Source organism: Chionomys nivalis, chromosome 12 (genome assembly GCF_950005125.1).
Source record: "Chionomys nivalis chromosome 12, mChiNiv1.1, whole genome shotgun sequence".
NCBI lineage: Eukaryota > Metazoa > Chordata > Mammalia > Rodentia > Cricetidae > Chionomys > Chionomys nivalis.
In genome coordinates, this window is record NC_080097.1 from 62564552 (window position 1) to 62579162 (window position 14611).

Genomic DNA, 14611 nt, shown 5'->3' on the forward strand with positions numbered 1-14611 from the left:
CGCTGTAAGGTTTTTTAAAGATAGTGTCTGGGAAGAAGTGTTTCAGAATGTTCTCTTTGGCAGAGAGCCATGAGATTCTTATATTCGAGGTCAGGAGTCAAGCAGGCAACCTGGAACAGCTCAAACAACAGCCAGATGTGGAAGACTCTAGAACAAGGTGGTCAAGGAGAAAGATGAAGAATGCTATTGTGGTCCTGGAGCTGCAAACGCAGTGAATGGTACTTAGATTCATTCTGTTTAGAGATTATGGTCGGCTGCCATCCTGAAGCAGATTCTTGGTAGATAAAACTGACTAAAGAGCTCAGAAGTGAATTAATCTTATTGTTTTATGACAATACTGTGGTCACCAAATCTGTGCAAGTGTCCACCATTCCCCACAAGTGCAGCTTGGCAGACACTAGCCTTGTGCTGTGACTTGCTCCATTACCTGATGCTGGAGCATCCCAGTGATCCTCGACAATCTTTCCTCTCTAGCTCATATAGATTCTGGCTCCAGGACATCACAACTATGGTGTTTGCACCTTTGTTTGGGGTGCAGATTTGGAGGAGACATAAACTAATACAAGATACAAGGAAAGGAGGAAATGGGGAGAGAGGAGGAAAGGGGGGTCAAATCAAGGTAATAAACTGTGATGTGCTATTAAACTGCAGGAATATTTTGGGACATCAGAGCACAATTTAGTGCTATGATATTTCTAATAATGAAGATGACACATTTGGGCCACATGTTCCTTGTTAGAGACTCTGTAGCCAGAGGATGGAGCGATTTCAGAGCTGGAAGAATTCTTGGATCTCCGGCGCAGCCTGTAAAGGAAGCTCGGTGTGATTCTATTCTATTCTAATCATCTGATTTTAAAAAAAGTTTACTGTGTGTCAAACCATCCAGGACTAACCTGAAAAATGTGGACCACTGTCTTTGGGTAAAATTACATACTTAATAGTCTTGGAGACAGAAAGACAAGCAAATTAAGTTAAGATAAGGTCAAATGCAGTGAAGTTTGTCCTGCCGTCAACAGTACAGGGGGCAGGATGTTTCAAAAAATTTTTCAATACTGAGAATTAAACTCTAAACTTTTTTTTTTGAAAAAAAGATTCATTTATCTTATGTGTATATATACTTTGCCTGTATATATTTCTGTTTACCGTACCATGTGCATGTAATGCCTACAGATGTTAGAAACAAATGTCAAACCCCCTAAAACTGGAGTCCTACTAGTTCTCAGCAGTCATGTGGGTACAAAGGGATTGAACCTCAGTCCTCTAGAAGAGCAGTCAGTACTAGTAACTACTGAGCAATCTCTTTGGATCTTTAAAATCTGAGCTTTACACATACAAGATAAGGGCTTTACTGTGGACCTGGACCTACAGGCTCAGCCCAGAGGTGGAGATAGTTTAGATTAGATTACTTTGCAGTAGGTAGACTTCTGATAAGCCTTGGAAATGTTTTCCTCACAGAAGAAGAGATCTAATACATCCTACTCAGTTGGCTGCGCGTTCCATTGACTATTTGACAGGTTAAGACGTGGAGTGTAAGTTAATATCCAAGATGATTTCTAATCGGTTGTTTGCTATGTTCTCCCTGTCTACTTTGCCACTTTTCCTCCCTCAGAGAGAAGCTCATCTTCTCTCTATCCCCCAGGAGTCCCATAGCCTATAAGCAATCTTGTCAGGACTCTGAAAGTCCGTTGACCTGGGAAGAGACCACAGGCCATTCCTCTGGCTCCTACACCCACAACTTCCACATGAGGAACTGTTCGAGTTGCTTCTAAGCTGATTAATATGCCTCACTCCCACCTTTTCCTTTCAATCTCTCCACTAAGATTTTTTTCTACCATAGCACTAGTTTTGACTTGAAAACAGCTTTACTTAAAAAGACTATTTCCTACCTAAAGTCAAAATTAAAATTTTTAGAAGGTGTATTAGTTATTTTTTGTCAGTTGTGCAAAAGACCTAAAAAAATCCAACTCAAGAAAGGAAGGGTGTACTCTGGCTCCTGTCACTCATAGTGGGGAAGGCGTGGCCTTGAGGCATGAGGCAGCTGGTCACATTTTGTCCACAGACCAAAAGCAAAGAGAGATGCTAAGCCATTTTTTTTTATTTTTATTTAATCCAGAGTCCCAACACATGGAATGGTACTGCCCAAATCAGGGTGGGTCTTCCCACCTCAAATTAATCGTGTCTAGAAACTCCCTTACAGACAGACATGCCCACAAGCTTGTCACCTTTGTAGTTTTAGATACCATCAGGTCCACAGCAGGAAAGGGAATTGTTTAAGTCAGGGTCAATAAAATAAAAAGCATTATTTATCAACCATTGAGAATCGAAAACATTTTATTCTTAGTGTTTTTATAAGTGATTCATTCATTCATTCAACACACATATTTTAAGTGTCTAGAGCTGTGATGTTCAGTACAGTAGGAAGTGGCCACACATTGCTATCTAAATTTAAGTGAATTAAAATTATACTAAAATAATTAAATTTAGTACCTTAGTCACACTAGCCTCATTTCAGCTGCTCAAATAGGCACCACATATGGCCAGCAGCTGCCATGTTGGATGAAGTGAACACAGCAAACTTTCATCCTCAGCAAAACTTCTACCAGACACTTCTGAGCATTATGCTACAGTATTCAGGTTCTAGGGGTGCATCATGTGAACAGATAAGGCCCCTACTTAGAGATTATTCTGAGGGTTAATTAATAAATATATATAAAGCAAATAAATATAATTAATAGTAATTAGTGTAAAAGCCAAACACGTCCTATGCAAAGGAATATTAAGAACTCCGTTGTGCACAGCTGAAATAACATGAAGACTCTAATGGGAAGTGCACCGAAGCCAGAGAGAACAGTGGATAAGAGCAAGAATTCTCACAAAGTTTCTTAACCAGGAAACGGGTCAGAGAATTTGAGGGCTATGGGCACCTGCAAGAGAAAACCAGCCAACGGCGGAGGCCACTGTATGTGGAAACATGTGAGACAGCAAAAGCATAGCACTGTTTCTGTCACTTAACATGCATCAGAATCACCTGCCGAGACCTCCACCCACCCTCTGACTTCTGGATCCATAGACCTGACAGAGCCCAAGAATCTGCATAGGTAATGCTGATGCATCTGCTCTGGAGACCATGTGCTGAGAACCATGGTGTAGCACATGAAGAAATGAAAGAATCTGCATAGGTAATGCTGATGTGTCTGCTCTGGAGACCATGTGCTGAGAACCGTGGTGTAGCACATGAAGAAACGAAAGTTCAAAGAGATGCCATCTCAGGTCTCAATTTCACAGACAGAAGACAAGACAGGAAAGGCAAAGATCGAAAGAGAGAAAAAAGCAAGACTGGAAAGTTCGAGTTTCTCAAACACTTATTGTATTAATTACTTTTGCCTTGATGTGACAAAACACACACTGTAAATGACTGAAAGAAGGGAAGATTTGCTCTAGGTCATAGTTTCAGAGGATTCAGCCCGTGGTTGGTCCCATACACTTGGACAGAGCATCGTGACCATAGAACTGTGCAGAGAAGTGTCTTTACCTTGTGGGCAGAAAAAAGCAGGGATAAGAAGGGAAGAGAATGCCACATGCCCTTATCCACTGTGATCCACTTCTTGTGTGTGTGCTCCACCCCACAAAGAGTCTACTCCTCCCTCATCATTAGTGCAACAGCTAAGCACCATGTGTTCAACACACGCGCCTGGGCGGGCCGTGTCATGCTCAGACTGTACCACATATTAGTTTGCTTTTGTTGACAGGAGACAAATGATAGCATCATATTTAGAAATTTCTGTTGTGGCTTCGATGAAGGCAAGTAGGAGCTGACCTTTGTCTTTTTCTTGGAATACTTGTTTTAATATAGTTCATTTCAGTGGGGTGGCCTTTCCTCCTATTCTGAGAGAGGCCTGCAAGTTTGTGTTTCTAGTGAATTCCTGATTTTTTTTTCCTATACTACAGGCCTGTGGGTCATACTTTGAGAAAATGGGCTTAACAGATTTAGAAATGCAAGCCAGGAAGGCACCACCAATAGCCTGAGTCCTGCAACCAATTAAGCAAGAGAAAAGTAGTATCATAGGTCTTGAGGCCGAGTGCTTAGGTTGTTTGCCTTATACCAGGCTGCACAGTGTGTGCACCATTGATTGTTCCATCGTCTCCACAGCCGTATGTACCCCCTCCCTCGCCAGACGTCTGCACAGTACAGGGATAATGAAGTTCAAGTGTCTTAGGAGGGAGTGACTGCCTACTTCCAAGCATGCCATGGTGACTACTGATTGAGCAGCTGTTCTGCTTCCAGGGGCCTGCTGTGGAGAGACAGTGGCTGAATGAAATGCAATAGCAAGTTGGTTGTTGTTGAAGGTGCACAAAACTATACACGAAAGGAAGAGCAAGGAGACTGGGTGCTTTGAGCATTGAAAGAGAAAGAAGTTAGAGAGAGGGAAAGTGTGACAGGGTTAAACATCCAGAGAAAAGCGTGGTACCGGGGTATCGAAAGGTCTTAAGGATGTTTAAGGTTTAATTGAAGTTGTTTGTGTTGCTTCAGTAAAAATCTCACCCCTTCTTCCATGAAATGTATGGACCCAAGGCTGCAGGATTTCTGTAACACAGGGCAGCAATGGGATGTCCAGGAAGAGTCCCAGTGAGGGTTGAGCATAAATGATGTAGGAGAGACCAGGGGCCTCAAACTAGACCACTGAATCTCTGCAAGGAAAGCCTGCATGTAAAGATCTGTGGATAAAAAGGTTTGCTGTGTTTCCATGACAAAATTTTCCCTCTATCCTTTTCTTTCTTTTTTTTCTCTTAAATTTTATTTTGTTTGAACTAGGAGAGGGCATTGCAGAGGCAGATGGTGGATGCAAGGAGATGGGAAATAGATGGAACTGGGATGCATGATGTGAAAGATACAACAAATAAATTTAAAAAGTTTTAAAAAACATATACACACCTATGAGAAAGAGCAAGTCATGTGCGAGACTGCATGTCCTGCTTGGGCTAATGGAACCTAGAGCTGAAGATAGGATCCAGAGGATGGGGAGGCTCTATTTACCATAACGCAGGCTATCATAAATAGACAAAGAGATGCAGTTGGTTTTTTTTTTTGGAGGGGATGATAATTTGAATGATAATGGCCCCCAAAGGTTCATATTTGACTACTTAGTCCCCAGTTGCTAAAACTGGAAGGATTAGGACACATGGCCTTGTTGATTAAGGTGTGCCATCGGGGGCGGGCTCTGAGGCTTCAGAAAACTCATGCCATTTCCAGTGTGTTCTCTGCTTCCTGCCTATGGGCTGAGATGTGAGTTCTCAAATGCTGCTCCAGCCAACAGTCACTATGTCCTCTTCTACCCTGTCATCACAAACTCTAACCTTCCATGACAGTAATCCCAATCAAACTCTTCTTTTTCTAAGTTTCCTTGGCATGGTGTTTTTATCACAGAAAGAGGAAAGATGCTAACAAAGGGTGGTTTGGACTTCCCTGGGAGGTCAGGTGCAGGGAGTCAGCAGGGAGGAGGGCAGGCAGTATACAGCAGTCTTATTAGAAATCTTTACAGGGCTGGTATGCTCACCAACCGATGGGCAACAAGCAAAAGAATAGACTTGATCTAAGTCAGAGAAAGGCTTCTGCTAGTCAACCTCTTGGGCCAGTTAGGGGCTACTTTCACAGTGGTCTTGACCATTCTGGGATATAGAGGTAACAAAGGATAGAAAGGAAGTGAGCTAAGGATTTGAAATTAGGTGGTAAATTATTTCCCCAGCCATTGGGGGCCATATGTAGTGCTTTAACCAAGGTAAGATAGTTGATGCAATGTGGGTTCTGGAGTAAGGCAATTCCTAACCCTAGCTTTATATGCAGAGTGATGCTGATGCACTGTGGGTTCTAAAGTAAGGCAACTCCTAACTTTAGCTTTACATACAGAGTGAGGCTGGTGTAATGTGGGTTCTGGAGTAAGGCGACTCCTAACCCTAGCTTTACATACAGAGTGATGCGAACTTGAGCAAGGGATTTGCTCCTAGGATGCATACCCAAAGATTTTAACTGGAAAAAGTCTAAGATGTGAGAAGGTAGCTATTGTGAAATTACTGGAAGTGAACAACAAGAGAGCCATCATCACCCTTTTGCCAGAAGGGACAGTGGCTTGGAATAGAGTCCAAGGAGGTGCTGTGATGTGAGAGGGAACCACTGGAATGGAGGGAACGGAGGGCCATAGCTACTGCCATCAGTGGGCATGAAGGGAATGAAGAGGAGGTAAACACCTATATGACTGTAAACCCATAACCAGTGCTTCTGGGGACCAGTCATCTGGAAGTAGAGTGAAGGGTCCCCATCAATGCAGTCACATTAGTAGTGAGAAGACGGCAGACTCAGTATTCCCAGTCCAGCTTCACTTAGCACCGGTCTTCTCATCTGGAAAGCAGGGATGGTGATAGGAACAACACTGATCTGTAGTCCTGTGGAGAAGACAAAGTGATATAGTGTGTGTTAAGAAAGCTGACTGCAACATGCATCAGGCTTCCCCGTGGCTGGCTGTTGCTAATATGTTGGAGGTAACTTCCATGGACTTCAGGGACAGAATTTGTGGACTGGATTCCTGACTCAGCAATAAGGCCTTAGAGGCAGAGGCAGAATAAAGCTCCACCCTCAAGGCCAAGTAGATTCCATGGCATACAGTAGTCTACTTGGGCTAGGGGCTATTCACATGGGTTCTACACAGTCAAGTCTGATGAATACTCTGCCAAGTCACTCACTATTGCTTTGGGTCCTAATTTTTGACCTTGTTAGTATTTGGCATGTTATGACAATTGAAAGGATTAGCCTGTTTATGAATATGGCCAGTTTTATTTACAGACCAAAGTTCTCTAAGGTGAGCAGTTCCATGAGGGTGGGAAGCACTTACCTCTCCCCCAGGAAAGGATGAATTGGTGTGGATAACCTAGGACTGACCAAAGCCACAGATTTGGGGAACAATGGTTTTGGACTCCCCAAATCAGTCTTTCTCATGTTGATTAGGGCATCTCCTTCCACCTACATTGTTTTGGGTCACATAGACCTATCCTGGCTGATAATAATTCCAAGTCTCCTTGGACCTAAGATAGATTGATTCAAGCAAGGACCAAGAGACAACGATTCACTCTTTAAAGAAAGGCAGTCTGCAGATAATCCAGATCGAGGCAGTCTCGACTTTAGCCCTCCTCCAGCTCTCCCATACTTATTTACTCAGGGCCTTTTATTTCACTTCAGGCAATGTAAGTCTAGTGGGTAGGGGAGTAGGCATTGGTGGCTCAGGATCTGCCTTCTAAGCCTGGCTTTTACTTAATACACCCCTGGGTGTGTTTAATCTCAGCTCCTCTTTCCTCCTCTGCAAAGTGGGGAGAATTATTATTCCTTCTGCTCCAGAGCTCGGCTGTTGGCAGTTGTGTAGGAGCTGGAGAGGATGTGAGAGGTAAATTAAACACAGCCAGCCATGCACAGAATGGCTTGGCGTGGTTACAGTCAGCTGCTTCACTATGGACTTTTCTATGATTATAGAAATCCCTATTTTATTTGGTGACTAAATTGGATTTACTTTCCCCCCTTAGTCTTGCTCTTTGCCTGTCTCAGATATGGACATGCAGCAGCCGCTGAGCTAGCTTCACACAAGCTCCTGCTGTCTCTGCCAAACACTGAACTGTCCAGGAAACACAGTTTCAGAGCATCTCTCTAGGCCTCTGTCTCTCTTTACTGGGGAGACATGGAGCTCAAGGCTTCACAAAGCTTTAGAAACCAGGGTACCATGCAGGCAAGACCATTGTACCATCTGCAGTTAAAACTCTCTAAGAGCTATTTGCCTCCCAAAGCATTGGGAGCATTAGGCCTCTGGAGAAGCTGAAGAGGAGACCCAGTGGTAACAGGCCCCCAAAGAGTAGCCACCATTGAAGAGTGCAAGGAGAGTAAGGAGTCACGCTATTGTTTATTGATTTTATTGAGCTCTACATTTTTCTCTGTTCCCCTCCCTGCCTCTTCCCTCCCCTCTCCCATGGTGACCATGCTCCCAACTTACTCAGAAGATCTTGTCTTTCTCTACTTCCCATGTAGATTATATCTATGTAAGTCTCGCTTATTGTCCTCATTGTTGTCTAAATTCTCTGGCATTGTAATTTGTAGGCTGGCTTTCTTTGCTTTATGTTTAAATACCACCTATGAGTGAGTATATGTGATAATTGTCTTTCTGGGTCTGGGTTACCTCACTCAATATGATGTTTTCTAGCTCCATCAATTTGTCTGCAAAGTCTCACTATTTCTTTTTCTGCTGTGTAGTACAAGATTGTGAAAATGTACCACATTTTCCTTATTCATTCTTCAGTTGAAGAGCATCTAGGTTGTTTACAGGTTCTGGCTATGACAAACAATGCTACTATGAACACAGCTGAGCACATGTCTTTGTGGCACAATTGAGCATCCTTTGGATATATACCCCAAAGTGGTATTACTGGGTCTTAAGGAACGTTGTTTCCTAATTTTCTGAGAAATTGCCACATTGACATCCAAAGGGGCTGTAACAGCTTGCATTCCCACCAGCAATGCAGAAGTGTTCCCTTTTACCCACAACCTCTCCAACATAAGTTGTCATCAGTGTTTTTGATCTTGGCCATTCTTACAGGTATAAGTGGAATCTCAGAGTTGTTTTGATTTGCATTTCTCTGAAGACTAAGGATGTTGAACATTTCCCTAAGTGTGTTTCAATCATTTTAGATTCCTCTGTTGAGATTTCTCTGTTTAGGTCTGCACTTCTTTTTTTATTGGATTATTTGTTCTTTTGATGAGAAATTTCTTGAGTTCTTTGTATATTTTGGAGATCAGACCACTGTCTGATATGGGCTCAGTGAAGATCTTTTCCCATTCTGTAGGTTGTAGTTTTATCTTGTTGACCATGTCCTTGGCTTTAAAGAAGCTTTTCAGTTTCAGGAGGTCCCATTTATTAATTGTTTCTCGCAGTATCTGTGCAACTGGAGTTATATTTAGGAAGTAGTCTTCTGTGCCAATGCATTCAAGTGTACTTCCCACTTTCTCTTCTATAAGGTTTAGTGTGGCTGGCTTTGTATTGAGGTCGTTGATTCATTTGGACTTGAGTTTTGTGCATGGTGATAGATATAGGTCTATTTTCATTCTTCTACATGTTGATATACAGTTATACCATCACCATTTGTTAAATATGCTTTCTTTTATCCATTTTATATTTTTTGCTTCTTTCTCAAAAATCAGGTGTTCGAAAGTGTGTGGATGAATATTCAGGTCTTCAATTCGGTTCCATTGGTTCTCCTGTCTGTTTTTATGCTAATACCAGGCTGTTTTCAGTATTGTAGCTTTGTAGTACAGTTTGAATTCAGGGATTGTGATGCCTCTAGAAGTTCTTTTATTGTACAGGACTGTTTTAGCTATCCTGGGTTCTTTGCTTTTCCATATGAAGTTGAGTACCATTCTTTTGAGGTCAGTGAAGAATTTTGTTGGGATTTTGATGGGCATTGCATTGAATCTGTAGATTGCTTTTGGTAAGATTGCCATTTTTATTATGTTAATTCTGCCTACCCAAGAGGATGGGAGATCTTTCCACTTTCTGGTGTCTTCTTTAGTTTCTTTCTTTAAAGATATAAAGTTTGTGTCATACAAGTCTTCCAATTGTTTGATAAAAATTACTACAAGATATGTTATGCCATGGTGATCTGATAAGATACATGGGGTTATTCCAATTTTTTTGTAACTGTTGAGGTTTGTTTTGTTACTGAGTATGTGATCAGTTTTTGAGAAGATTTATTAAGTGCTGAGAAGAAGGTATATTCTTTCATGTTTGAGCATAACAACTGTTAGTTCCCTTATTTGTTTGTTCATTTTTTGCCTGACTAACCTGTCCAGTGGTGAGACTGGAGTGTTGAAGTCTTTCACTATTAGTGTGTGGGGTTTAATGTATGATTTAAGATTTATAGGTGTTTCTTTTACATATGATGGTGCCCTTGTATTTGGGACACAGATGTTCAGTATTGAAATTTCCTCCTGATGGATTTTTCCTGTAACTAGTATAAAATGTCCTTATTTGTCTCTTTTGATTGATTTTAGTTTGAAGTCTATTTTGTTAGATATTAGGATAGCTACACCAGCTTGCTTCTTTATGTCCATTTGATTAAAATTTATTTCCCAACCCTTTACTCTGAGAGGATGTCTGTCTTTGAGGTTGAGATGTGTTTCTTATATGCAGCAGAAGGATGGATTCTGTTTTTGTATCCAATCTGTTAGCCTGTGCCTCTTTATAGGTAAGTTGAGTCCATTTATATTAAGTAATATTAATGACCAATAATAGCTATTGCCTATTAATTTAGTTTTCATTGATGGTGACGTTATTTTGTTAATATTTTGGTATTTGCTGTTGTGAGATCATCAATTTCTGTGTTTTTGTTGTTGTAGCTAACTTTCTTGGGTTGGAGTTTTCTTTCTAGTACTTTGTTTAGGGCTGAGTTTGTGGCTAGGTATTGGTTAAATCCGGTTTTCTCTGGAATATCTTGTTTTGTCCTTATGTGGTGATTGAAAGTTTTGCTGAGTATAGTAGTCTGGGCTGGCATTTGTGGTCTCTTAATATCTGAATAACATTGGACCAGGCTCTTCTGGCTTTCATTGTCTTCATTGAGAAGTCAGGTGTAATTCTGATAAGTCTGATTTTATATGTTACTTGGCCTTTTTCCTTTGCAGCTCTTAATATTCTTTCTATATTCTGTATGTTTAGTGTTTTGATTACTACGTGATGAGAGGCCTTTTTTTTTTTTTTGATCCAGTTTATTTGGTGTTCTGTAAGCTTCTTGTATATTCATAGGCATATCTTTCTTTACGTTGGGAAAGTTTTCTTCTATGATTTTGTTTAATATATTTTCTGTGTTTTTGAGTTGAACTTCTCCTTCTATACCTATTGTTCTTAGGTTTGGTCTTTTCATGGTGTTCCATATTTCCTGGATATTTTGGGTTAAGTTTTTGTTAGAATTAATGTTTTCTTTGACTGATGAGTCTATTTCCTCTATTGTATCTTCAGTGCTTGAGATTCTCCTTCCTATCTCTTGTACTCTGCTGTTTATGCTTGCATTTGTGATTCCTGATCATTTTCTCATGATTTATGTTTCTCTAATTCCCTCAGCTTGTGTTTTCTTTATTGTCTCTATTTCAGTTTTCAAGTATTGAATAGTTTCTTTCATATGTTTGATTGCCTTTTCTTTGTTTTCTTTAAGGGATTTGTTGATGTCTTCTAATTTTATGTTTGTCTTTGCCTCCATTTCTTTGAGGAAATTTCTCATTTCCACTTTAAGAGTCTCAAACATTCTCCTTAAGTTACTTTTATGTCATTTTCTTCTGCTTCATCTATATTTGGTTGTCACACCTAGACCCACAGAGGTCTCTGACTCTGGCCCACTTGCTCAGTGGTTGCTCCCCTTATCTGCTCCTGTGGAGTTGCTGTCTCAGTTCTGCTCTGGCCCAGGTCGCTGGCTCAGTCCTGCTTCTACAAATGTCCCTGGTCTGGGTCAGCTCCTGTTCCTATGGAGTTCACTGTCCCAGGCCCTCTCTGGCTTAGTCCTGCTCTTGTGGAGTTTGCTGCCTCAGGTCTGCTTTAGTCGATGTCACTGACTCAGTCCTGTTCCTGTGGAGTTTATTGCCTCAGGTCTGCTCTGGCCTATGTTGTTGGTCAGTCCTACTCCTATGGAATTTGTTGCCTCAGGCCTCCTCTCAAGTCACACTTTCTTAGGGGAGAATAAAGAGAGAGAATATCAGGAAGTCAGGGCACTCACCTGCTATGTCCCTGACCTTCATCAAGGTTCTGAATTCTGAGACAGCTCAGTACAAAGGACCATGTGCACATCCCAAAGTGGTATTCTCAAATCATGATGTCCTGGCTTCCTCACAGAGTTATTTATAAACCTCAAAGCACAGAGTAGCCCTTTTGAGAGGAGAAGCATATGTCTGGTTTGTCTTATGTAGTCCTAGTTCATGGCTGTTGCTCCTACATACTTATTAATAATGCCTTTTATGCCTCTTCCTCTTAGAAAAGTGACAAATGGTCGCTTTCACATTTGAGGACCCTGTATTAGTTGATTTCTTTTTTAAGTATGATGAATTATACCACAGAAGTCACTTAAGAAAGGGAAAGTGTGTTGGGTCCCTTTGTTTCAGGATGACATACTTTGTAGTAGACCTCATGGCTTTATCCAAAATAATTACACAGAAACTGTATTCTTTTAATCACTGCCTGGCCCATTAGCTCCAGCCTCTTATTGGCTATCTCTTACATATTGATCTAACCCATTTCTAATATTCTGTGTAGTACCACGAGCTGGCTTACCAGGAAAGATCTTAACCTGTGTCTGTCTGGAGTGGGAGAATCATGGCGACTCCTGACTCGGTTTCTTTCTCCCAGCATTCTATTCTGTTTATTCCACCCACCTAAGGGTTGGCCTATCAAATGGGCCTAGGCAGTTTCTTTATTAATTAACCAATGAAAGCAACAGATTAATACAAGACCCACCTCCATCAGTAGAGAAAGCTCAAGGCAGAAACATGAGGCAATCTTCTGGTTATAGTGTCTATAATCACACAGGCAGATTGGAGAGGCAGAGTGGGGGAAGACTAGTGATTGACTTAACTTCTTTCTCCAGTTTTACTCAGTCTGAGACTCCAAATTCTTTGGATGTTGCTACCCACATGCAGGGCTTTCTCAAAGAATGTATCTCCTAGGTGATTCCAAACTCATTCAAGTTTACAGTGAAGATTAGCCACCACAGATCCCAGTGTGAGACTCTGCCATGTAAATGGACCAAAGGTGAACAATGCTTGGTGTAAGAAGATCTGTGAGCCTGGTGTTCAGAGGCAGTGGTCATAGAGAAGTCAGGACAGTGATGTTGACTCTGCCTTCCTGCTGTGGGAGCAGGCCCTGAGCAGTCTCACTCAGGGTTGGGCTCAAAGCAACAGCAGCCAAGAGACTAAACCGAGAAGCAGAGCTAGCAGTGGCAGGAGAGGGGAGTCCAGCTACTTTCCACTCAGGGAGAGAATACAGGCTCATTGTATTAAGATGTCAGAAAGTCTATTGGGGTGAGGACCATACTTTTCTAGGGATCACATGGGGCTTTGATTTTTCTAGTAACTAGCATGCTCTCCAAAAACAAGGGTATAAGTCACATAAGAAATCAGGCTGGGGTATTTTGACAATTTCAGGGTCACACATTTATAACTCTGAACGTTAAGGTCATTTTCATAGCATTACTATCCAGAGAGGACTCACGATCTCCCTCTTTTCTTCTCTTTGCCTGGCCTCTGCTTCTCACTACTGTTCAAATTGTTCTCTCTAGCTTTTCTGAGCAAAACATCCTTTACCCAACACAGGAGTGCTGGTTCATCAGGGAAGTTGGGAGGCTGAGCAGCTGTGTACACAGCTGTTGTCTGGAAGTCCTTGGCACTGCCCAGCTCTGTTTCTGATGAGCACATGCTTTTCAGATGGCATTGCCCAAAACATTTTAGCCACACAAAGCTCTCAGAATACCACTCAAATGCTGTTGGCTAGACTGGGACTCTGGGAGTCATTTTGTCAGGCACAGCAAGACTTAGTACCTAAATTCTGACGACTCAGCATTCCAAAAACACACTCCATCTTCCCACCTACATTGAAAAATCTGTTCCCTAAATGTCTCCCCAAGAAATAGAAAGCACTTCCTTTGCCTATGTCTATTGCCATGGTGTTTGAGCTGGGAGAAAGGATGAAGGGCTATGTGAAAGCATCACTCTTTGGGATGTCAGAATCTCCTTGGAAGAGTCCTAATTAAGAACTCAGATGATTGACAGGTGGTGGAAGCTGGAGAAAGTACACTTGACATGCACTAGAAGTCAGTGTCTGTGCTGCAAATGTGTGTGTGTGTGTGTGTGTGTGTGTGCGTGCATGCGTGTGTTGGCAATTGAGACCTTGAAAAATCTTTGCAGGTGATGCCATACTTTTGTTCTTCAGTTAAATATTTAAGAAAATAATCTGAGATAGCAGCGAATAGCTTTTGCTCTTTTTTGAGCAGGATATCCTATCACTTGATAGCAGGTAAGTTTCAAGTTTAATTGGATTTATTTTCTATACGGTGCGATCGTGCTGAATATGACCTTTGAATGTATTTTTCTTTTGAGGTTAGCATTCTGTGAAGAGCCACATCTTGTTTACTTATTGCTGAGGGCAGTCTATGTTTGGCAGGAACGTAGCCCTCTAAAAGATGGACCAGACAAATTATATACGACATTCTTGCCATGCTCTGTGTTTGCATGCCCTGTAGCCCATTTTCCTATCTTTATGATGTTGGTTTAGAATGAGATCATATTCCCTTAATATTCAAGTTATGATGCTGTGCAATCCCAGCTGATAGCACAAAAGCAAAATTCTTCCTCATCCTTTTCACTAACAAGCTCAGATTGGTTCCCCAAGACACATTTTCGTCATCTCTGAAATAGGTGTAATAGCGATGACTTCTACCACTTAGAGCTGTTGTTCCTATTAAATGAGAAAATACACATGAAAAGCACAACCCAGTCCTGCTTCACAGGGGCTGATTAAGAACAGTCCCAGTCCCCAAGCATGGGTGGGTC